Source organism: Pararge aegeria, chromosome 2, assembly GCF_905163445.1.
Source record: "Pararge aegeria chromosome 2, ilParAegt1.1, whole genome shotgun sequence".
Lineage (NCBI taxonomy): Eukaryota > Metazoa > Arthropoda > Insecta > Lepidoptera > Nymphalidae > Pararge > Pararge aegeria.
Window position 1 is genome coordinate 17,468,579 of NC_053181.1, and position 27,156 is coordinate 17,495,734.

The 27,156-nt window shown below is 36.4% G+C and overlaps 1 protein-coding gene across 8 annotated transcripts in view; it reads right to left on the reverse strand.

The window, feature by feature from the left end:
• Nucleotides 1-27,156, reverse strand: part of LOC120628746 (kinesin-like protein KIF13B) — a 208,163-nt gene that overhangs the window by 117,264 nt on the left and 63,743 nt on the right. The window lies entirely within an intron of this gene.

Consider the following 27,156-nt stretch of genomic DNA (forward strand, 5'->3'; position numbering starts at 1 on the left):
GGCTGCGTGACGCTCAAACTATTCACAGATAAGGTTATAGCTATGAGTACAATAGTTTGCGAGCTTTGTAAATTATTTTAATTAGCTAAGGTCCGACGCTAGGTTGCGTGTTTATCAGTTTTTTACAGGATATACCTCGGTTAGTGTGTTCAGGAACATCACAATATTGTTCCTCAATCTACCATTCTATCACAGAACTGCGAGACGTCGCCGTTAGCCGTGGCATACTTATTTAAACGCCCTCCCGACGTCTGTGTTCCCTGTTAATCTGTTTCTATACAAGAGTGAATATAGGCATTGTTAAGGAGAGCGCGCTTTAACCTTTATCTCATCACTGCTTATCAGGCATGCTTGACGTCATACGTTCGTTATGTATTCTATATAAGAACTAGTTGTTGACCACTGGTCAAAATTCGAAAATATATAATTAAAATTATAAGTGTGAACATTATATTAAGTTTCTATTGCCAACGACTATCTATAATAAAAGATTGTGCCAAGGCACTGACACTGTTTAATTGCCTATTTTTACAAACAAGTAATAAAAAATGATTAAAAAAGTAAGTCAAATTGTGTCAAATACGAGGTAGTATGTGAAATGTTTTTTTATTGATGTAATGTATTTATTATGCGTAATTAAAAAAAAATGTTCTCAGTATAAACTGTGAGGGAAATTTTATTCTCCTCCGTCCGCGCAATTTTCCTAAAAAGGGATATAAAGTTTTTGTTTCACGTATTAATTAATATATAGACTACAGAAAAAAAGTAGTACAGCGTCTGCCAGTAGAAAGGAAATTAATTGCCGAAGAGACTGTATTGTACCTACTAGAAGTCGTTAGAGTACCAGTGCTTTCCTTTTACCTCCTGAGCGGATCAATCTAATGGTACCATAATCATGCATTATCATCCGAACCCCACACCGATGGCATTTAAGATTCAGTATCGCATGAATTAACATGTGTTTAAAAAATGCACACTACTTTTATACTTATGTTAGACTTCACGGGTAAGTACGAATGATTGCTGCAAGTTATTCAACTAGCCAATATAAGATTAACTTTTAACTACCGAGACGTAGGATGAAGTGGGTTGTGTAAATACATAACGAACGTAAATTAAAATAAGAGCTTGTAAAAATACGGGCAGCGCTAATGCCAACTTTTATAAGAGCAATATTTTCCAACCAAGTAGAAATAAGAAAATAATCTCTCCGCTGGCGTACCGCTAATAACCACTGTATAAGGTCTCCGTCGAGGGATTATGGAGACTAAAGCACTACTATTTTTCATTTTCCGAGAGCTACTTAATATAGTATCTAAATCAATTTCTTTTGTTATACCTTACTATTGTATTCACAATATTGCTTCCAGTTGTAGGTTATAAACCCTATTGTAAAATAATTGTTGAGTTATCCAACTAAAATTGTATCCAGCTTAATGAGATGTTACGACACACATGCGCTATTTACCTACTAATAATAAAACAGAAAAGTGCATAAGATTAACGAAAAAAAGTGAACCTAAACATGAATGTTACAAAGAAAAACAAACAAAAAGAAGATAAAAATTCGTCATACTTACTTGTTCCCCTTTCTTGGGGAGTCAATAACGCGGGCGTTATGACTAAAGCAGGTAATTTTAATATTGAGCTGTCGATGTCGAGTCTTTGGGTGTGTGTGTGAGTAAGTGAGTGTGTGTGTCAGTCTGTTTGCTGAGTTTGTACGTGTAAGTGTGTGTGTCCGTGTATACGCATGTGTGTGTGAGACAGATTATCCTCAATATGGGCATCAAATGAAAGGGCTTGACTAATAGAATAAAGTACACACACACAATATTGAAAGTCGGGATATTTAATTTTTTTATATTATTTATAATAGGTGCAGGATACAAGAGAGTTACCTCTTAAACGTCATGATGCGATACGACCGCACGTTCGATAGCAACTAGGTATACTATAGCATCCCGCGGTATGCGTGCTTCGAAGCTGTTTCATTATTTATTATTTAAAAGTATATTGTGAGAAGGCAAAAGTCTAAAAACTTTTAATTTATTAGGCTAGGAACGGACACAATATGTTTAGCATTGCCCTTTTTTCAGCAAACCTGCCTCCCCAATTTTTTATTAAGGGCGGGAAATCTGCATTTCAGCTTCATGAGGGAAAAGCTTCGGTTATATGGGATTATTACCCATTAATAACCACCGGATTGCTACCCTTTGCACGTATTGGGAAGCTCCGGGGTTTTCGGGGAACACACCAGACCTTTACACAAAGACCAAAAGGCCCGCGAGAAGCGGCAACTTCCTCCCTAAGTTGAAAAAAAACCATTCTACGCGAAACATAACCGAAACTAATTAATTACATGCCCAAATACACGGTGTTAGTTTAAACGCACATTAAGAAGCTATTACGGGAATTAATGGTAACGGTTCTCAGTGAAATATACAAACCGTGTCGGCAAGATTAGCCGGGCAAACGTAAGGTACCTTTAGTTTAGGGAGGTCAAGACCCGCCCTTTTGTTCTAATCCCCTGAGTGGTACTTTTAATACGCTGAATGGATATTGTGTAAGTACATGAGCCTACAGTTTTCTCAGTTCTGTATTATTCTTTGAGAATTAATACTTTTACAATGAAAAAATGTTTCTTTTATTATTTATTCAGCGATTTTCGGATAAATATGTATGTTCAATATTTTTTTTTATAAAACAAATATTTATATTAAGTCCAAAAATAAGAAGAAGAAAATTGATTCAATATTTGAAAGATATTATAATATTTTGCTTATTTAAATTGAATAAACTTCGACGAAAAAAAAAACTGTTGGTTAACCCGAGACTGAAATTAGAAGGAAGAGTAAAGTTACTGCCATGTAAAATGTATATTCTTCGGCGACTTCGTTGCGAAATATAATTTTTTTTTATGTTAACAAAAAAAAGTTAATGGAAGAAGAAGATATTTATTTACAAACAAAATACCTACGCTATATTGAAAACTTATACTGGGACATATATTTATACTTATAAATCACCTATGAAAAAATATCCAAGCGATGGTGAAAACCGCATCAAAATCCTTTGCGTGGTTTAGAAAGACAGACGAAAGCGAAAGGGAAAGCGACTTTTCATACTATTCGAGATTTCGCTATTTTCATTCTAACCTAACTTAGCAACGTAGCTTTTCTACTACGTAGAAAGGAGCTGAATGACTCTACAGAAAGGATTGCTCGTTTCTTCAACTCTTCACACAATAGCGATAAATGAAGAGAGACGTGCAGTGTTCCGCAGCGACACGTAAAGCGGCCACTCCCCTAGTGCGAAGGGCGAGAAACAAGTCATTTCTACCAAAATGAAAGACCACTGGGTCAAAAAACATATGATGACCTATTGTTTTTTTATGAATTTTGTTGTGATTTTATCTGCAGTGTATGGTGTTTCATTTATTTGTGAATTATGATATTTGATGGCACCGTCATTTGTTTTCGAAAAAGAATAACGTGATATTGATGACTGACGACTGAAACGAGTTTATTAATGATATATTTATTGCATTATATCTAAACATCACCACATATAAAAAAATGTTGTCTGATCTTTTCACAAAGACGTGCCTGTAAGATATTACTTATAGCATTCCGGTAGGATCTCGCGTAGAAACCGTTTAGGGGCATTGGTTTAATATAATTTCCATGCCCCTAATAGGTTACCCCGTTACCATTTTAGATTACATCATCACTTACCAGCAGGTGAGATTAAAGTCAAGGGCTAAGTTGTAGTGGAATAAAAAAATAACCTCAAAAATAAAAATATAAAATCATAAGTACAGTAATTTATGTAAAATGATCAGCGTGTATTATGAGTATTACGCCCGCTTTACTTTACAAGGTTACATTGCATCTATACTCCAAAATGACTCTTCCCCTGCGAGGGTGCAGGCATGGGAGTGAGAGAAGGTCTGTAGTACAAGGATAGGTACAGGGAGCTCCAAATCAGGCAGCTAAGAGCAAGGATAGGTTTAGGTCTGCTCTCAGCCGTGTCGTTTGATGCGGCGACAGGACGCCGGAACATTGTGCCATGTTTGCCAGTGTACGAGTACCTATTCGTTGGCAGAAAGCCAAGATACTTATTCATAATGCGAAGAGAAACCGCAAAGCAATGACACCGAGACAGCATTTATATACCAAACAAGTAAGATTTAACTTTATGATACCAATTTGGAAAGTTTAGTAACGGGAGATAACACTATGATTAACTACTTCTCAGGCAAGCGTAGCGGTTTTCGGCGTGGAATGTCTTGAGTTCGATTCCCGCAGAGGGCCATTTCAGTGATTTATGATTCCTATGTTGTTTATACCGCCTATTTTTTCCCACACTTTTTAGCGGTATCTCAGTTATAGAAACCAAATGAACCGAATTAACTCTTCACCTTTTAAAAAGTATTGCTTTGCCCGATGATGGGACGTTAAGTTTTGAGCACTTCTGGGGGCCGAGGGTTCTACACAATCGGCTTTGTTATGAATGATAATGAGGAGCTGATGGTGAAATAAGCATTGCCTAGAAACCATATCCAAGTGCAAGTGAATTGCAACTCGTGAAATCCTTATTATTGCGTAGTGGCCATCGGCGGTCTCCATTGTAAGTTTCACGTGATCCATTGAAACATTTCGAATCAAAATTGTGTATTTTAAAAACGCAAGATAACAAAACAATACGAATAGAAATAAATCGAGCTTCAAACAAAAAACAGCAAAATTGCTATCTACCGCATAAACTACAAAATCATTAGGATATACGATAGCGGTGGAATTGGGGCGAATTACCACTATAGATCTCCATTAGTAGCTTTAATGCTTCGTCGCTCAGGACTATGCTAAAAGCAGACAACAAAGCAATTTATTTTTGATCTAACCGTAACTTGATTTCAGGGAAAAGGTTAAGGCAAGGAATAAGGTATATTAAAACCGGCGAAGTGCGAGTTGGACTCGCGCAGGAAAGGTTCCGTACGATTATCTACAAAACGGCAAATAAATCATGTCTCTTGAATAGGAGCCCCCTTAAATATTGATTACAATCTGTTTATGATGGATAGCGGAATTCCTTGTAATAGGGTCCCGTTTTAAGGTAAGGATCCCTAAGAAGAAATCACGACAACCTCATATCTTTATATCACATTCTTCACTTATATTTACAATATGATGCAATGTCGCATGCTGAATTCACTCTAAGTGAGAAATGTTAATTGATCGATAGTACAGACGGCACTGACTGAAGTCCTCCTGCATAAATTCCATGCAAAGCTGTCAGCTCGTGTCTCACAACCCGCAAAAGCTATAAAGTGCAGGTGGACAAAACACGCCTAGCTGCTAGCATGCCTTCGTGTTGCAGTGACAAGACGCCGGAATATTTCACTAAGTTAACTTACATGTTGACAGCAAACCAGTTCCTTTTTCAAAGAATGTATAAACAAAAATGTATGAAGGCGAAGAAGTTAAAGATTCGGCGTATGGTAAAATTGAACCCAAGAAATTCAAAGCCAGTGTCAGAATACCAGGATGTGTCTTAAGACGACGACGACGTTCACCGATTTGAAAACATAAATACGTAGTGATGTTAAGAAATGTTCGGAAAGCATAATAACGTACAGAACGTCTATGGCAGAATTTAAAAGTTATCTATACAATACAGATTTGTAGTTCAGATAAATTGGGTGAAGACAAATGGAATAAACAACGTTTACTAAGAAGATAATCAACATACCCTGGGAGCACACGTTACAAGTGCCAGGAACATAAAAACACAATAGAAACCGACGTAAATAACCATGGTAGAAAATGACGACAAAACGGATAAGTATTGCACAAGAGATCGATTTATCAATATACATGTACATATATATATATATATATATATAATTGATTAAAGTATTGTTTTGTTATTAATCAGATGCTATTAATTTTACAAATTATACTTTCTTTTGATAAAGATGTGCAGTTAAAGTTTAAATAGAAAAAATATAGAAGGGAAAACATTGAAGAACAAAAGCATAATCCTCAAATTTGATGATGTCATAAAAAGCAAAACATAACGAGATACTTTTACGCTAGCAATTTCGAAAGCCTACGACACAAAAGCTTGGTATGAAACGAAATTTTAATATGAAGTAAATTCAACGTGCCCGTATCCCGTGGATGCGAGATTTTTCACACAATTTCAAAAACTGAATGAGATTACAAAAGCAGTAGTAAAAGTTCATAACAACTCTGTAAACTACAGCATCATTAGGATATACGATAGTCAGTGGTTAAAATAGGGCGCGCTGCCACTAGATTTCCATTAGCACAAAGCTCTAGCGAAAAACAAACAAATTAACGCGCAACTCTCCGAGAAATTGTTATTATTATTATTAGTTAAAAACTTAATGGTTTTGGGAATACATTATGATTAACATAATATTATTGATTGCATTGTTGGGTCATCAACACTGAAGTAAACAATTTCACACGAAAGAATCCACTTTTAATGCATTATACAGTTTTAGAGGTCTTCTATTTTTATTAAGATTATTTTTCAAGACGAAGTGAATATATTTGTAAATAATAAGGTTATTGGGTAAGAAGGCATTAAGTTACCTCCCGCTTTCATTCATAGACTGCTGAAAGTTTAGGTCTTTAATCTACAGAAGCCGCAAATACACGTAAGGCCACTTTAGTGTTTCCCATTAGTTGTATTATGACTTACGCCACAAGATGTATATAATGAACCCACCAGCCCAAGTGTCTGGAGGCTACTGAACGCTAGTCCCGGAACATGAAAAGCAGGAAAATACATTTGTAAATGGCAATGGCATCAATCAACTCCAATGACCTTCAACGTTACAGCTTTGTTGGGTAAAGTAGCTACAGTTAGGTTTTTCATAAATAACTTGTATAATCGCAAAGCAATGACACCGAAAATGGAACGATATATAGTAACTGGCAACCAAGATACTTTACACCACCAATTGAGAAAGTCGTAAAATACAAGAGCTCAAGATGAGGCAGAATTTTAATATGAAATACGTAGTCTCTAGAACTACTCGTTCCGAGTTGTGTTCCTTAGTACTTATAGGTAGGTATATTACTCGTAGCACAATTTCGACGTGAATGAGAATATAACGAGCGTCAGTAAAGCGGAAAATTGCAGCTTTACCCCGTAAACTACACCACCATTAGGATATATTATGATACTGGTTGAATCAGGGCGAATCGTCACTACATAACTATTAGCGCGGAGCTATGTCATTCATACGTTGCGAAAAGCAGGGAGTAAATCATTTTTCAACAGTTATCCAAAAGGTTCGCGAAACATGATACAGTCGGATTGACTGACGTGGTTTTTGTTTGATGATCTGTGGAAATAATTTTCCACTTGACAATAAATTATATATGGTCTTATTTACTGAGGAGTCTGATGAAGACTCTTTACTGGAGAGCAGCAAATCTTTCTCATTCTCCAACTGCCTCATTAGTCTCGTAGACTACATGTACGATTCCTGGATCGGGCTATAAAACGTATTATGTATTAGGTTAGGAAATTCTCAGCCCGAATATAATGATTATGACAAAATGATTCACTTGTAACGAACTAGAAACAATAAGAGTACAATTTGTAGATAGTTACGTAACTGCGTACTTTTATGAACAAAGATAAGAGTATACAGTTAAAGTTTTAAATAAAAAATTGATAGAAATCGTCTAGACTAATTTTTACCTCAAGGGAGTTGCAGTGAAAAGAACTACTAGTGATATACATTTCTAAAACCATTGTTGAAGCGCCAGTGCTTGAGAATGAATTTCAAATATAAAAACTTTTATTTAAAACGAATTGCTTTTGTTACCAAATTGTCACTATTTGCGTCAATGATCACATTTAAATACATTATGAATGTATGGTAAATCTAATTTCAACAAAAAATTTTGTAGTTGTTTCATAAAATAGTTTACACGCTTTGCCCAAAACAGACTTAACTTTGGCTTAACATTCAATAAATAGTTTAGTTTTTGTTTTAAGTCCACAATTTTTTTTGGTTATTTCGATGAAAATCCGTATTTAGGTTGATAATTGGCATAGAAAAAAGGGTATTGCCTTTGGGGATGAAATTGTATAAGTCAGAACTTGAAAATATTTTTCTCGCATTCATATCTTGATTGCCAAATTATTGAGAAAAAGCAGGCCGTCGAGTTAACGTGGCGGGGGTCGGAGTATAACGAAAGAAAATTTGTATGGGACACTTATCAAAAGTTGTACGCAGAGGAATCCGGCAACCGCTAGTAAAAATGTATATCTTGATGCGTTAGTCTAACACGCACACAGCATGGCATTTAGACTTGCTGTCTGAAAATAGCTAACCTCCCATTGATGTTTCTTTCTCACTTCTGTTGTCATAATCAAGTGTAGCGATGGTCTTACATTATTAAGTCACAACACGACAGTCATTATTCTATAGCTTGGGTTAGTTGTGGTGTTAAGTGAAGAGCCGCCCGAACATGTGAAATATGAACCACGGAAGCACACACACACACACAGTATACACGGGTAAAAGATAACAACGGCGGAAAAGCCTTAGAGTAGGTACAAAATAAATCAAGCGCCCCACATCCGAGCTGACAACGCAGCTTTTCCGTAATACCCCGTCATAGCTGCTGTTCAGAATGTATCATGTATTATTTATTACCAGTGATAAATTCAAAATATGCTTCAACTAACCAAATGGGCTTTTACGTGTTCGTTTTAATGATTAAAAGTATGTCCGCACCGTCGCCGGTTCCGGAAAAATAATTGAAATAGTCACGTCTTTCGTAAATTAATCCACAAACTGTGCTCTCTCGATTATCCAAATGGTCGAGCAACTCTAAAACTACGATATAGGTTTATTTAAGAGGCGAATAAACAATTTTCCTAAAAGCCAACCACACGCTGGTTGTGCTGTTGTCTATTGATGTTCGTGAATGGCCGTATTCATCATAGAGGTATGGCTACCGATTCCTTTCTTGCCATAAAGACACTAATAATATAGTTTTTTTGACTTGGGTATCCACATAACTTTGAAAATGTCTTCACAGTACTCGTTAAGTGATACTTTAACGTCCGCCAGAAAATTAAATTTAGCTTCAAAGTGAAAATGGTTTAAAGGATAAAGTAAATGTAAATTCAATCTATTTGTCCGCGATCTTCCCTGCAGAGAAAAAATCATGCGGCTCTACGAAGACCGTACGTTAGCGTTATAATCTAATTTGAATGTCGGTAAGCGTCTACCAGAATTTCTGTTATAACGTTTCGGAGTCACTTAAGTTTGTTATAATGTATTTTTACAAAATTGATCGATTATCTATTAAATAATATTCGAGTTGAAGTTGTTTTCGACACGGTATGGTCTAGTGAATTGTTCAGCAATGGCAAAACTGACATTAAATCTGCAGTAAATTACGTGAATTAGTAGTTGCTAAAATTGAGCCATATTTTACTGCGGTTGCAGTTTATATTTAAGTGGTAGTAGTGGTCTCTATTTTGAAATGATTGGACGCGACGACATTGAAGATCGATTTCGCGATTTAAATGTGCACAGAAAAAAGTACCTACACAAACATAAAGATTCACTTATTTAGCTGGTGAAGTCACGCTTAAGTCTAAAATCCCAGTTTTGAGAAAATCGGGGATAAATAAAATTGGCATCTTGTCTTTTTTTATACGACTTCCCAATCACAGTGTATGTTTTAAGACTACCCGTATCGTTAGGCTCCTTAAATATATACTAAATACTACTACGATAATACACACATCGCCACCTAGCCCCAAAGTAAGCGTAGCTTGTGTTATGGGTACTAAGATAGCTGTTGAACATTTTTTTTTATAAATATAATACACATAAATACTTATAATATACGTATAAACACCCAGACACTGCAAAACATTCATGCTCATCACACAAACATTTTCCAGTAGTGGGAATCGAACCCACGGCCTTGGGCTCAGAAAGCAGGGTCGCTGCAAACTGCGCCAATCGGTCGTCAAATCTATCTATAATCACACCTGCTATGTATATTTTTTTATAATATCTATATTATAGCGCCTTTTTTTTTACGTCAATATATTGCCTTATACTATGAATCCCACAAGCAGGATTATCCAATTATTGTTAACGCTTTCGTTTAGAATTGAAGTTATTATTCCTCAAGGTGTCTGCGTCTACAAAGTGTCTACAGCAAATACCGATAGTATTAGGTATGGGTACTATAATGGAGGATATGAAACTTAAGCTTCCAGATAATATTCACGCTTGAACTACGTCAATAGAGCGAAAGGTTATAACTTGTACAATTCCTCGTAGGTAAACGTCAAAACGGTCGTAAAAACCAATAATCGGAGTCTTGGAATATTACACTGTCGATGTCGCGAGACTTGAGAGTAGGGTTGCCACGTGCCAAATGGTTTCTTCGTGGTTTTATTTATAGGAATTCTTTTCTTTTACAAGCTTCATGACGTTGTCTGCGCCACTTGTTAGATTATTATAATACTATTTAATTTTTGATTCAAATAACTGGATAGTTATGCCCCAGAAATAGACCATCATATTTTTTTTCACCATTTCACCATTGCATTTTCCTGTCGTATATTCGTAGAGCCGAAATATTTATAGTTACACAGAATAAAGTTGTTGAACAAAAGTTTTCCAGTATAATGAATACTGTAAGAATCCATCGGCATAGTAGCGATGCAAGTAGCCTTGTATTTTTAAGTTTTAAAATAAACGAATTCCGCACATGTTTGAGTTTCAAGCTAAAAACCTAACAAGAGTGACCTTTTGATGTCCCTCAATGGAAAATTTTAAACGATTTTCAAATGCAAAACTTTGACATTTTGCTGGAACCAGTGCATATTTTGATGCGTCTATTTTTCCTGTTATGTTCAGACTGTTTTACAAAATAGCAGAGAGTAATGAAGCGTAGACACTCCTCTTTGCTCCAATGCATGTTGCTACTCTTTTCTTTGTTGTACAATAAAAGTGAATTCATTCATACATTCATATTGTCCAGTACATTACATGGCGTAGGTTACCCTATCTCAGTTCATATAAGCAAGGGCTATCGTGACTCAATATTGCTCCCCCGGCAAATTACCTTGTCTGCGAATGTAGCTGGAGTATTATTGCTACTGCGAGTAGGTGCTCTATAAATTACTAGCATTACTAGAGGGATCTATATAAGGGGATCTAAGTGAACTTGAAGTAGGTACCTACTTTTGCCTGATGCAATAAGGGTACATGTTTATAATTGGTTATAAGTGTCCATCATGTTGGAGAACAATAGCTAGATGTTTTTTTTTTGTTACGAATATGATTCTCTGGCATGTTGAATGCGCATAAAAATGTAAAACCAATTGCACAGGACCAACCCCTTCTTCATGAAGCTGAATCAGGTGATTTTATAATTTTCTGTAACCTGAAACACCATACAAACTTTCATCCCGTATTACCTTTAGGGATCGTTTCTCAAAAAATCCTTATGTAGTGCAACTCTACATATTCAATGACTATTTCCTCCAAATTTCACAATTCCAAGTTCAAGGTTTGGTTTTTAGTCAGTAACCCTGCTGTTAATAGGTGTACAAGCTATCACTTGTTTAAATTATGATGGATGGATGGATGGATGAGGGGTGGGTTGCACACCTCCACTTAATAATGAACTATTTCAATTCTATTATCACTTTACGTAGTTACGTAAATATCACTCGAGCAAATAAGTTATTATCATTAAGAACTCCTCGTTCGTTACGAATATTAAAAACAGGGTATCCGCAAAATCAGCGAACCCAATTAAAAAAACGTATAGCAAACTGAACTATCTAACCTGACATGCGTAGCGAATGCAATTTAACTTTAATTACTTATTTTAACTACGTACATATTTAGTAATTAAATTAGTGTCATATTTTTTGTAGCATTTCAATAAACTATCTGTTATTTAAGGAACTACTGTGCAAAGTTCCATTCTTATTGACTCATTGGTTTAAGCTATGCCTTGTGTATCAGTTGGTCAGTGGTTTTATTAAGAAAACTAGCGGCTCCCCGCGACCCCGTCTGCGTACGTATTTCCTACTTCTGATATGTATGTTTCCTATACAAACATTATGCTCTCGCATCGATTTCTCCAAAGGATTGCAGATTGGAGTTAAATTGCCAATAACCTTCCTAAAGAATTGATTAACTAGCATCTTAAAAACAAAATGACGTGTTCCGGAGTGGAGAACGCGGACCGGTGGACTACGGACCGGGCCTTTAGGCCGTTGGTAAGATGACACCTGGATGATACCTGGAAGCGGCTGGATGAGAATGGCGGAGGACCATGTGTGGTGGTGTGCTCTTGGAAAGGCGTATGTCCAGCACTGGACGCTATGAAATCAAATCAAATCAAATGAAATGAGATTTATTCTATGAACATGAGCTTTCATAGGGTCTTGCTTGTAGGCTACAAACAAGTTTTTACAAATCCAACTGGCATTTTAGCCAGCGCATATCTAAATATTTTTTAAGTATATATAAAGATACAGAATAAACAATCAAATAAAAAACAACAAACTTTATGGTATTCAACAACGAAAGAGAGTGTGATGCGTAAATAACCCCTGATCTGCATATAAAAAGTGAATAGCCCGTTATCAGCCGTCGGAATAAACTTTCGCTCACACGCGTCACTAGAAGACCCTCGTAGACGCCATTAATCAGCGCAGGCGCGTTCTGAATACTAAATCTAATACGTACTGAATGTCATGGACCTTTACACGCCTCGCGTGATTAGATAACATTATTGATCCTGTATTTACATAATGCCTTGTTGTTAAGCATGCTCCACTAAGTTTATCGGGCTGCTTCAAAGACCTGAAGGCTTATTTACATGTATTCCACCACGCTGGCCTAGTGCGGATTGGTGGATTATGCTTAAAGCAGTGTTATTTTAATATTTATGAAATTTTGGTTTAGAATTTATGAACATACTTATTTTATGTCAAGGTATATATATATATAAAACTGTTATTTTACAATTGAAGCGTAGCTTAAGTTACCAATGTAGTTACCACCAATCTTTATACTTATATAATAATAGTGCTTTGTGAAAATGTGTGTCGGATTATTCTATCAGGATTGTTCAAACAACCAAAAAAGCCGATATTTCGAAATCACAGATCACAGTACACCTCGAAGGATACACTTCTATTTTTACGTTTTTTACAAAGGTGTATAGAACGAAACGTGATTTGAAAACGTACGGCCGGATATCTTCTTCCACATAAAAAATGCAAATCTACCGCCCCGTATAATTTAGGCAGTGATGTAAGTTAACTACTCATAAGGTAATAGGGGCAATATAAATAAATAGAAACATATATTATACTTGGATACAAATGTGGGCGAGCAATCGCAAAAACTGGCAGACTTAATGCCAGCTTTCCTCAGCATCGTCCGTCCGAAATTGGACATTATGTACGTCTGTCACCTACGCCCGTAACATCATCGACCACGCAGATAAATAGGATTAAAAAGCTGAATATATAATAATCTATCTCTTAATATTTTTTTTTTGCACGTTGCTTATGCGCTTTTACAAAAAAGAAACTGAGTATGGTCAATATTTTTATACAGCAAAAGAAAAATAGACTGTAATTATTCAACGATATTCGATTGGATTCTTAGTCGGGTATATAATAATAATCGAAAGCGGATATTGTTTAATAATATAAAATTTAAATTTGGCATATAATAGCAATTGCCAAGAATGAACACAATTGTTTATCATTATATACTGTAACTATAAAAATCACCTTAAGAACAATTGCGGAAGCAGAAGGTAGGGGGTTAAAACTGCCGTTCAGAGAGCGTGACTGCGCAAATTTAAGGGCACTGGATGTAAACAAGACGCAGGGGTCGTCCTTTGCCCCGTGCTAGGGGAACGCCACGGGCGATGACGTCACAGGCGCCAGAGTGACTCGGGCCGTCTCAACCCGGGCTCAGGTTGAAACGCTCCCGACTAGACGGGTAAAGGTGGACGCTCAAAAGCTTATACAAGCAATATTTATTTGTGTAAACTTACATATACAACTGCAGTAGTTTTATAGAATTCGGTCTTTAAAATTCAAAATATCCAATACGTATAAATATAAGGTAGGTATTTTATTTTACTAAAACTAATTCGAGGAAAGTGTACTTACTTTTCTACGTACCTTGAGGGCCATTATCTATAAAAACGGCAATAAAAATTACTTTTGTTGGTCAAATAATCTGTGAAAATTTCAACAGTCTATCATGCCTGCTAACAGACGAACAGACAGACAAACTGACGGACGGGCAGCGGAGTCTTAGTAATAGGTCTTATTTTGCCCTTTAGGTAGGAGGCATTGGCCGCCTTATGGCGTACGCTTATCATTAAGAAAGCATTAAAGGATATAAAATAATGCTAATGTTTAAGTATAGCAGCCAACTTTTCTCATTGTTGCCTTTTAAAAGACGATAATATTAATGCCGATGCATCCAGCTTCCGGTTTAGTGCTACTATGAATAACATGTGAGTGCCAAAAATGCATATTTCAACCGGAATAAATATTGCTCTGAATATACAAACATACAAATGTGACTTTTAAAAGATGATATATTTAGGACTACAGCATATAATATGTTTGTTGTGTGTGGTTATTTGTATTTACACACACGCGAACGTCTAGGGTTCCGAAGGATCCCGATTACTAAGCCTCCGCTGTCCATCCGTCTGTCTGTCAGAGGGATATATCTCATGAACTGTACTTAATAGGTCAAGAGTTGAGATATTCACAGTATGTGAGTTTCTATTTTTTAAAGTTAAATATTGAAGAGAATAAAAATTAAAAGGATCCCAACCAAACAAACATGTTGTTTTGGTATTTTTTCTCTTTTTTATAAATAGCAATACTTAGCTTACTTTATAGCATTTCCAATTTTACCCTTTTCACTGAATTTATTTGTCTGTTTGCCGCTGTAACAACAAATAATAAAAAGTAAAATAACGAAGAGAATAATAATGGAACGGATTCGCAATACATGAAACGTGTTTGTTTTGGTGTTTTTGCTCGTTCTTAATAATAGCAAAAATAATAGCTTTTGTAGTATTATGTAATGAACCTTACGGTACGGAACCTTTCCGGTTTAATAACAATCAATCGATCTGTAACAATGCTCGACTAAACCCAATAAAAACATTTAACGGGAGGTTTTAATCATAATCACCACACTGGGCAGGCGGGTTGGTGATAGCCGTAGCTGGTACTAGTATTAGTAGCACGGTGAACGCCTCGCCGTTTTCCGTGCTACTGCTACTACCCTTAATAGAAGGGGAATTCTGATCTGCCGTCACCACACAGCATAATCTAACAGTATAATATATATTTATTATATGGTACAAACAGTAGACTTTTTTTATTTCAACGTATTTTTAATTAAATTTTATATGTTGAATAAACAAGAAATGACAATTATCTCGTCAAATTAAATACGCAACGACATTCCATTAAAAATTTGGCCAGTGTCAAGATGGAAGAACTTGCGGTTTTATATTAAACGCCTTCGTCAAAACGTAAAACAATTTTTGATGATTTTTTTTCACTAATTAATCACAAGCGAGCCCGCTAAGGACTCCTCACAATTTTTACTGGAAGAAAGAATCATTAATTTTCATACTAATTAAGAATCTTGACATACACTTTTTGTTTAGCAAATGGCAATAATATTGTAATGGAGGCAACTGAAATGAATTATTTACTATATTTATTCCTATTATTATTATATTAGTAATTTCTTATTTAACAACAACAATATAACATTATTCTTATTTCATTATAAATATACTAGATGTTTCCCGTGTTCTTCATCCGTGTTTCTTATGGCTTTTTACAAATCCTGTAGGAAGCGTTTGTTTTCGTGGTTAAAACGCAGCCATGTAACTCTTCGTCCTTGCGTCCAAATCTATGCCAAAAATCAAGTCGATTGTTTGCTTAGTTGGGGCGTTAACTAACACATTTTCGCATTTATAATATTAGTATGGATTAAATTGTTCAGTATTTTTTTTTCGTGATAAAGGGCGACTTCGTTTTTAGCATTGTCAATAAATTTTGATCAAAATATGTAGTTATATTATGACTATGTGTAAGCGACACCTATCGAAAGGCATACATTAGAACACAACTTATTTTATAACATTTACTTGAAATCATTGGAATTACCTTGCTTTTAGCGTACTAAGTTAAATGATTCCATTTAACTTAGCTAATCAAAGAAATCCGTAAAAATAATCTCAGTAAGTCATATAAAGAGCCGAAACTTATTGATAGGATATTGACCTTATTTATTGCTTGCGGTCTATACAAAAAGTTATCTATATAGTCATTTAGTCTACTTCTTTCTTCTAACCTGTTCATCATATCAACCGATAGACGTCCACTCCTGGACATAGGTCGTTTGTAGGGAGTTCCAAATACCACGGTTTTGTGCTTAGGTCCAGACTCTACCTTCGACGCGCTTAATGTCGTCTGTCCACCTCGTTGGGGTCGACTAACGCTGCACTTACCAGTGCGGGGCTGCCAATCCTGCACCTTGGGAACCCAAAGTCCATCATTTCTCCGAGCTATGTGCCCCCAGCCCAATGCCGCTTCAGCTTCGCGACTTGTTGAGCTATGTCGGTAACTCTGTTTCTTCTACGGATCTCCTCATTTCTGATTTGATCACGTAGAGTCACATATAACCTGTTACCACCAGTCTACTATAATTAAGCTGCAGAACATTTATACGTAGAATAGTTGTAAAGAATTAAGGTCAGACTGGTTACGTATAAGGTTAATTAGTCTATGATCTATTAAAAGCGATTTCCATCAATGGTTAGCCTTGATTGAGGCCGTTGACAAGCGACTCACATGCAAAGTGAGACGTGAAACTGGCGCATCAACATAATAGAAATATTTTATATCAGCATACTTTGTTAAAGTAAGACATTTTACCCTATACTTTATTCTCATGTAATATTTTCTAGCTTTGTCTTGAAGACAAAGCCAGAAAATAATAATTTAAAAATAAAATATGCTTCTTAAACTAAACCAGAAAATCTAAATTAGCTCAGCTGATTTCGAAATGCAATGGATTTGTGCTGTGAGATGTCCACACAATGGTTGGTCTAGCAACGCCTTGATCTCAGGATTCTCAGGAAGCTAACCTCGCAACCTTGGGCTCACACGTAGTCCGTGCTATTTGCTCCGCTGGAGTGACACTATAGCTTCGCATTTCATTGACCTATAATTTCATATCTTCTTTTAAATTGGAGCACTTGAAAAGAATCTTGTCTGTAATCAAAAATAAGTTTACAAAAAAATTCTTACTCACATATGATAAGTATTTCAAACTTGTAACGGTTGGCGTAGGTAGTATCTAAAATATTTACTATTCAGTGGTAGGGCCCCATACATTTTCATCAACATCGAAGTTAAGTTTTCATGATTTCTCCGATATCTAATAATGTACAAGTTCCTCCCATACTCTTTCTTCAATAAATATAAAAAACCAATCATATTCCACGCAGCGCCTTCACTGGCTGATTAGAATATTGGAATATATTCATGAAGTCCAAAAATATCTTATATTCATGCCCCACAACGCGTAACTCGTGAGGCACAGAATTGGAAACGCAAAAATTATAGGAGCCGAATGAATTCAAATGTTACCACATTACCGAAATGTAGCGGAATATTTTATTATGGTAGTAACACAGAAACAACGTAACACCCCTCACCACCCCACCCTTATGGAGTCTAATCGACTAATTTTTCAAACGAGTTCCAAAAAAGGAGAAGTTCCATTTTTTTTTTGGCTATGCTAACACTTACATCGATCGAAGCAATCCAACGCTCGGAAACGTAGGTTACATATCCTATTTTGTCCTATGAGATGATAAGTACGTATATAATAATGATATACCTAGTAAGTATGTTTTTTTTTTGTACTGAATCTACCGCCGGTTCAGAAGGCAGATTCTACTGTGAAGAACTAAGAAGCCGGAGAGAAACTAAGCAGTTGCTCTTTTCAACATCATAATTTTCACAATACTTATTTTGTCTTGTGAGAAATGAAAGCGGTGCAGTGAATTTCCAAGCAATCTCTTCATTAGGTAGTCCATCAATTGTAAAGTAAATTCGGTGGAGTACATGTTATATACGATTGCGACCGATCATTCATTCAAACACATACAATAGACAAGTGTATCACATGTGACCGCCGCTGTGAAAACACGTGTTTTCCGGTTGACATCTAATGAAAAGATTACACAATATAAATACCTATGGCGCTAGCAGATCATCATTTTACGAGTAAGTAGTCAACGCACAGCGGCCAGAGATGTGTAATCAGGTTTGATCAGAGTGTTTCTTGTTAATCCGAATACAGCCGTCACCACACTCCGTTATCGTAGGTGTCGCACGAGGCGGCTAAGGGAATATTCTTAATAGAGTACGAACACTGGCGTCCTCTGCGTACTACTACCATCTACTGCGATCTCCGACCCGTCTGCCCAGCGTGGGATTATGGGCAAACCCTCCCGTTGGGAGAGATCTTTATTCCAGCAGTGGACTGGGGCTATAAATGATGATAATGGATACGAACGAGTCTTGACGCGTCGTTTAGGATAGGGTAGTAAATAAAATGCTCCTAGTTTAAGTTGCTACATTGTACACGCGGTCCAACAACTATGAACAATACAAAGTAGGTACAGAAGTGTTTAGGTATATATTAAGCAAACTATAATTATTTTATTTTAATAATTCGAATAGAAAATACTATTACGTCAATAAATTACATGATAACTTATCTTAATAGAATCGCTAACCTCTACCTACATTGGTATATAATATACATATACTTGACATCTATGATTATCTGGTTTAATCGTTGTTATACAATTAAACTCGACATACCTAGGTCAAAACTAGTAATATTAGTCAGAATAATCAGAGCATACCAAAGCAGAGCTGTGATACCTTAATAAAAGTTTTTAAAGAACAGACGTCATATAGACAATAGATTCAATAATTATTTTTTTATTCCATTACAAGTTACTACTTGGCTGATATCTCACCTGGGTAGAGATGATACAGTCTAAGATGGTAAAGGGCTAACCTTTTAGGTTATGGTAAGTTATGTTAAACCCATTCTCCTAATCTGTTGCTACTCGGCATTGTACTGAAACACCCAATCGCTTGGCTACTCGTCTTTAAAGGTAAACCAAAACAGACTGGAGAAGATCAGAAATCAGAAATTACCCGATATCCGGGGATTCAATAGTTATTTAACATTAGCTATTGCTTACTACTTCGTACGTTTTCTCGGTCCAAAAAGTATTCAAGGTCTCCAATATGCAAGCTATCAAAACAAACAATCAAATAGACACACGTTCACACGTATAATATAAGTATGGTAATATGGATGGACGTCCAAAAAATATGACTAGGAAAGGAGAATGCCGGAACACGGTTTCGTTTGGTGCCTCATTCAAATTAGTATCAAAAATTAAGAGTTTATTTTTTAAAAAAACCTCTCAAATCCCAAGCCTTAACTTCGACGGTTTAAAAATCTTTTAATGAAATAGATTAGTGGTTCTAATATATTGTAAACAGTACCATCAATGGGTAGGTACAATAATCGTATGTGTCAAAAATAACCTTAATTCACGAACTACATTTGCATGTAACTCTGAAATCCAGCGAACTAGACTTTTAATGTGTTTGGTAATGTATTGTAATTATTAAACACTTCAAAATTAGATAAATTCCAAGAAGGCACCTTATAAGTACTATGTTACTACGCCGGCACGTTTGCTAACTTGAAACTTAAACTACGGGCAATTTACAACTTCAGGTAAGATGTGCTTCGAAACTAAGATGGGATTGTGAGGAATTAAGCTTATAAGATGCAGATCGGTCTTACCGAGCGTAGCCGAGACATGAAACGGACGTACGGGGTACCAGTAAGCTTAGTACAAGGTTTTCAAGCTTACAATCGTAGACCTATATTAAACTGACATCGTGCTAGGAGTTTATTTCATTTATTTATTTATATAGCTTTATTATCAAAAGCTTATTGTACAGTAATGTGCAAATGCATCCTTATAACTGAAGCAATCTCTTGAAGATAACTTTTTGTGTAGTAATAGATTAAAAGAGCGAGATAATGCTTGACCCTTAAGTGTTGTGTGAGTAAATGCTTTAAAACATGATTCCGAAGCATACAGAAACCGTGTACACGACTAATATTAAAGCATCAAAAACCACGCCACTTTAGTAGCGTTTCGCGAACAGGCGGTGAGTCACTTCATACCATTTAGCTGCTGACAGTAATTATTATGTACCTTTAATGTTCTAAAATCGTTGACCATAAAATGGGAAAATAGGAAAAAGTTTGTGGGCTAGCAACATTCCGCGGATGTGAAGTCAGATGCGCTGCACGCGATGGCTAAATGTAGGTTCTGTATTTTCCTGATTCTGTGTTCCGCAGGTAATTTAAGACCTACCAATGAAATCCCAGAGCAGTAACCCTGAGTTAAACAAAACTTTCGGTTTAAATGGTATAAATGCAATAGAAAAATAATTGCATTCTGCATTTCATTCCGCTGACGGTTGACGGCGTCACATGTTTGTACAACCTTGAGAGAAACACGGGACCTCGCTGCAACTACGATGTGGGTCAACTCGTGCTTAACGAACATTTCACATAAATTAGCCTAGCCGTTTAAACAGAAAAAAGATGAAGAACAAAAATAAAGTCCGGAATTGAAAAATAATAGCAAAAAACATAATTGGTCATTAAAATAAAACAATTAATCAACGTGTTTAGAGAGCGAGTGAATCAATAAGATTGTCAAAGAGATAGGAAAATGCACTTTTGTATTTTGCTTTTGTCAGGTGTTCTACGACACCCCATTTTATTTTCTACTAATTGTATATGACCACGCTTAGCCATGACTTGATCTGATATTAATTACGACGGCCAAAGCCTCTTGGACCAGAAATTACAAATTCCCAAATTTTCCCCGCCGGGGATCAAACCCGGCACTTCCTACTTATGGGACCACAGCGCCAGGGAGGTAATCAAAAGTTTCATACAAAATTCAATTTTCTGCCTCCATTTGTCCGAACGAATTACGCGAAAGTAATTTCTTATGAATATGAAATGTTGTCGTACAATTCGATGACGTCGGTACCGACCTGGCCGTTTTCAATTTCTACAGCTGAGTCACCCGTCTAGCCGGGGCTCAGTGCGCCATACATATTTACTAGGGTCTGGGATTGCATTACGAATTCCACTCAGCGTTTCTTAGGAAATGAGACAATGGACAAGCGTGTGCTAACTATACGATATACACTGTGGAAGTACACAGGGTGCTCTACTTGGATAGAATTTAAGCAAGCAGATGAAGTGTAAATCGAAAAACCCCTTTCCAATAATAGTTACACAAAAAACCTTTACAACAAAACATTGTGTGGAAACCGGCATGGCTGAGAGTTCTCCATATTGTTACCAGAGTGATGGACTCCTGCCTAAATGATTCCCAAGAGATATTCCCAAGAGATAAGAGTAGAGCCGTGCTCTGTAGAGAGCTTGCAATGGGTTGATAATAATAATGGTGTTAGGTAAGTTCTGACCCGCCATAAAGTTTAGTACAACAATATAAACTAATACCAACTCCGCCAATCCGCGCTAGGTCAGCGTGGTGGACTACGCCCTAAAGCCCTTATCATTGTGGGAGGAGACCCGCGCCCTGTACTGGGTTAATAAGATGAATAAAAAAAACTTTTATCTTACGTGTTTATAACGCGTACTCACATCGAACACCCTGTACACACCATTTTAATTCCTTGTTTGCCATCGGAAGTTACTTCAACTGCATATCCGAGTTTATATAAAGCCTTAATGAGCAATTAATCATATTTATGGCGAACATTATAACCTTAAAAGTTCTCCACTGAAAATCAAAATAATATTTGCACTCAAACTAGCTTATTGCGTTTTACGAACCGGGTTTACCACGGGCCCAAAAAACCTAACTCTGTGCATAACAATAAAATTAGGAAGTGAAGAAAGAACAAACGAACAAACACATTTCGCATCTATAACATTAGCAAGGATGAATATCAAGGGTTCGTTTGTTTATAAGAACATAACTTCAAAGAGCAAAAGGCAAATCAAGAGTGAATAGACAACTTCTAGGCAAGCGCGCTTCATCTTAGGCTGCATCATCACTTACCATCAGGTGTGATTGCTGTGAAGCACTTGTCTATATACTTATAAAAAAAAGGCACTGTGCGTATGCGTGTATTGAAGTCAACATCTCTTGTGGATCCTCTGTTGTTGGCGTCTAACCTGTGTCTGCTGTAGCATTGAATTTGGAATACGTACGTACAGAATGTATTAAGGAGGATTTTTGATGTTTTCTATTTACGTTATTTTATTCGATCGCATGAAAGTTAACTACTAATTATATGGTATCGTAGGAGCGCCATCTAGTTACAATACTGGGAAACCCTACTGCCAATAGATGGCGCTCTGTCGGTACCATATAAATTGTCGTTCACATTCACGCGATCGAATAAGTAAACCTGGGTAGAAAATCTCTTAGTTCTCATTGATTTAGATTTTTGGGTGGTATTTTGTAACTGTAAAAATTATCACAGTAAAAGATATTCTATTTATAAAGTTTGTCGTGTTTGTCGTGGTAAATGCACACATAGTCAAGGTAGCGTCATTATAGAACCCTTAGTACTAAGTCCAATAAGGGTTCAAATTGCTTTGTCAAGGCAGCTTCGTCGGACCTCTGCACTATCCTTACTGTGGCATAACAGTGAGGTTTTCTTGTCATGCATGTAAAAGAAGGTCAGGTGGTGCGGGCGTATGTAATAATACCACAAAATGTTGTAAGATTGTTGACGTATAGCATATCATACTTAATGTCCAGTGTGCATAAGTACAACGTTAAGTATTAAAGTAGTCATTACCAGAATTCACCCAGAGAGGATAACTCTTTTTAAATATGTGGTGTTACCTGAAACAAAAAATATAACAAATTAAAAATAATATAGACAACAGAAAATACGAAAGATTAAATAAATAACAAGATATAAGAATGAGCATATGCGGTCTTATCGCTAACAAGCTTCTCCTTTAGAGAAACCTTGAAGTTAGAATCATGTTAGGGAATACAGAATATTCCAACAACTTAATTAGTGACTTTCAATTAGTGAATAAAGTATTTCAAAACACTATACGCTCTGAATGACATCATTCGTTTAGTACACGTCCCAAATTCCTTTCAAAAGATCGACTTCTATTCACACAGAAGCTTTTGGAATATTCTAGTCTCCCGTTTGAACCGGCAACTATTTGAATTTAAACGAGTATTTTCATACGCTGCAAAGTTATATAACGAAACTAGCTGAAACGAGCAGCCACGCTTCGCTGTACCTAAACTATAAACACTAAACACAGTAAAACATTCTAATGCTGGACTGTACTATAAACTCTTTGAGGGGCCTAATTTACAAAAACTACGAAATAACTATGGCTTCACTATGTCAACCAACGAGTTTCCACTGATGGACCTAGGTCTTCGGTAGGAAGATCCAAATACCACAGTCTTGGGCCGTTTGGGTCCAGCGGCTCCCTGCAACTCGTTTGATGACATCTGTCCACCTCGTCGGGAGACTACTGCGTTTACCGGTGCGAAGTCATGCTGCCTGGCGTCAGAAATGAGCATGGCGGTAATAATTCCAGAAAACTTAGTTATAATTCAAGAACAGTAGCTCGTCATAGCTATTCCTAAAAGCATAGTTTTTTTATATGGAATACTGCCTTTATCCTTTCCTAACTACTTCATCTCTGTTGTTCGTACATGGAGACTTATTTTGTTTTGTTTAGAACAATATAGTTATGTTATCCATACTACGCTATATTACTCACGATACCAAAGTAAACTAAAACAAACAAAGCGCTACACAAAGGGCCGAAAGCCTATTGATGCCGCATCCGATCGCAACCGGCGAAGTGACGTCTACAGAGAGGGGAAATACATTCAGTAGTGGTTTATCCACCGAATTACATTATTCCCCTTTAATCCGATCGAAACCGTCGCCTTAGCGACTGCAGTGCAAACAGTTAAGTGTACCGTCAAGTTACCTTGCTGTTGGAGATATGTCAAAACATAGTGCCAGTGCCAGTTCTAATAACAAGTGGCCTTCTCCTGGTCGATATTCGACCATAAATACTTAAAAATATAAGTTTGAACTCTATTAAGTTTCTATTATCAAAAATTACAGTTCTTTAATCACAGATTGCAACAGGGATTCGCCTGTTTATTTTTTCAAACGAATTAAAAGAGAGTATTTATACGTGATGTGTCAAATACATAGTAGTGTGTGAAACGTGTTTTTGGACACAATGAGATGGTTGATATTGCTTCTAATTGAATAATAATAAAATCACCCGGTGAAGTTATGCTGACAAAGGCGACATGAATCTTATAGTTTATTTAACTACTAAATCCCTTTATTTCCCTTAAACCTAATGGAATTCGTTTCCGTAGCGACTGGTGAGCAAACAGTGACGCATACGGACTACAGTCAAGTTAACTTGCCGTTAAAGATATTTCGACACGTATATAAAGTGAAGGATAGGGCAAAATAAGCTAACTGATACTGTTTCGAATAGTCATAAAATCATCCGCCGAAGTGACATCGGCAGAGGCGAATTAAGTCCAGTAGTTATTTATCTACTAAATACCATTATTGCCCTTTAAACCAATTTAATTCGTCGCTGTACAGACTGATGTACAAACAGTGACGGGTACAGACCACAGTCAAGTTGACTTGCTGTCAAAGATATGACGATACGTATATAAAGTGACAGATAGGCCAAAACCACTGCTTCCAATAAAATCAAGCGGTAAAATTATGTCAACAGAGGAAGCTACTAAATATCATTATTGCCCTTTCTAATCGAATCTTATCTTTAAGGTGAATCAGTAACGTCTACCTACCATCAAGTTCTTCTATGTTAACTTCTTTCAAGTAGAGTTTCGATTAACAATTGGTAACTGGACAGCTTTACAGAAACAGATCGAATAGCCGCTCTACGTTAAATAAATATCAAACGTATTACTATCGACCTTCGGCACATCGACCTCGAAGACGACACTCGTTTGATCGACATATCTCCTTGGAGTTATTTTTGAAGTATTTTAAAGGAAAGAAGTAGAGACAAGGAAGATCAAGAACTAGATTCATTAGTGGAGTGGAGGAGGGAATAGAGTGACGAAGGGACGAACTTTGGCGATGCAATGACCTGAAGCCTCAAATGTGCGAACTTCCTCGAGTGAACCAAAGATCCAGCCAGGCCTGTTAATATATTTATTTGTTTATTTAATAGAAAGCCAACGTTGTATACTTATCTCTAGTATAAATAAATAAATTAAATTGATAATATTATACATTTAATACCCAATTTTTAGACTAAATCTTCATGCATTATGAATTTTAAACGTTCTTCAACAATAACAGAAAATAAATATTACTTAAAAATTAAAAAAAAAAAAATACAATAAATACAAATTACATATTATAAGCTGCATGAGAGTGCATCAGTTCTACGGATTGGGATCGTGTAGTCGATACATCACCATCGCAACGAACTAGCACGAAGAGTTTCCAAGAGTTAAAAGGCTTGAGCTCTAAAAACAAGCATAGTGGTTATAGCGCTCTTTTATAGCTTGTAGCACGCGAGATAGCCATTGTACAACTAACGTGTTTATTGGGCTTACAAAAACAAAGAAGACACCTTTGTGTTGATGCAAAATTACATCACTCAAACAAACGTTTACATAATCCTGTAGTCCACGCAAAAACTTTCCACATTTAGCTTCATTATGGCACATCTAATAACGTGAACAATGAACTCACTGTCCACAATTGCTCTGATAATTGGCTTAAATTACCACAAGGTCGTACTCGTACCTCTAAATATGAACGAAATCGTTTCATCAAAAGCGCGTTTTAAATAAGGCAGTACGTTTTGTGATTCATAACGGCGTACATAGAATTACAAAACTTGGCCTCCGAAAACGGAATACGTCAGAAATAGAGCCGTTTATTTTCTTAATATATTTTTCAATACAAATTCCCGTAAAGTGGCTCTTATTTCACGGTTTTCATAACTTTAAAGTACGTTTTCACGGCAGTCCGTGTGGTAATATTTTTTCCTTTCAGCCTTCAGTGCGACGGTGGTATATGTCTGTAGTTTTATTGCGCCGGGTGGCTTTCATTTACAAATGCATTGAAAAATATAATAGGTACCATATAATGTTGTATCCATTGATAAAATTAAACTCTCGTCTGATACGTAACCATTGATACAATTAACTCTCGGCGCTAATAAAATTTGCGCCTCGAACTCAATTACCAACGGTTGATAAGATAAACCAGTAGTATTTATAGAACCGTGAAAACCACTTTCTCCTTCGAGCTCGCAAGAAATCGTTATTTGGTGTGTCTTTGCGCCCAAAAGTACATCGTATTCTACGCAGCCTTGGTCACAGAAGCTCCGGCAAAGTTGCTACATGGTGCCTAAAAGCGATCAGGTAGTTGTTAAAAGTTAAGTCTCACGAACAATGCGCGGACGCTTGACCTCTGTAAAACGTTCCTGTATGTGTCAGGTACGAGCACGTAACCGTTGCGTTGCTAACTATGCAGTTTCTGCGCAGCTACTCGTGATTAATAATCAAGAATCCTGTAAACAAAGGTTTTAGTCGGACGACCCACAATGCGGCTAGATGATCGTTCCAGCCAACGAAGTGATCCGAAGAAGAATTGCGATCACTGCATCAGTTCTTAGTCACGTAGTTCGAGAAGGTGCCTAAGACCGAATCAAGAAAGTAAAAAGTCAAATAACAATAATAAAATATAAAATAATGAACAAAACCCAAATAAATAAACCTTGAGGAATGTTTATGTATTTTTAAACATTGTCTTCATAGAATAGAGAATCGAGATTACTGGAAAGGAAAATAGGAAAGCTTATCT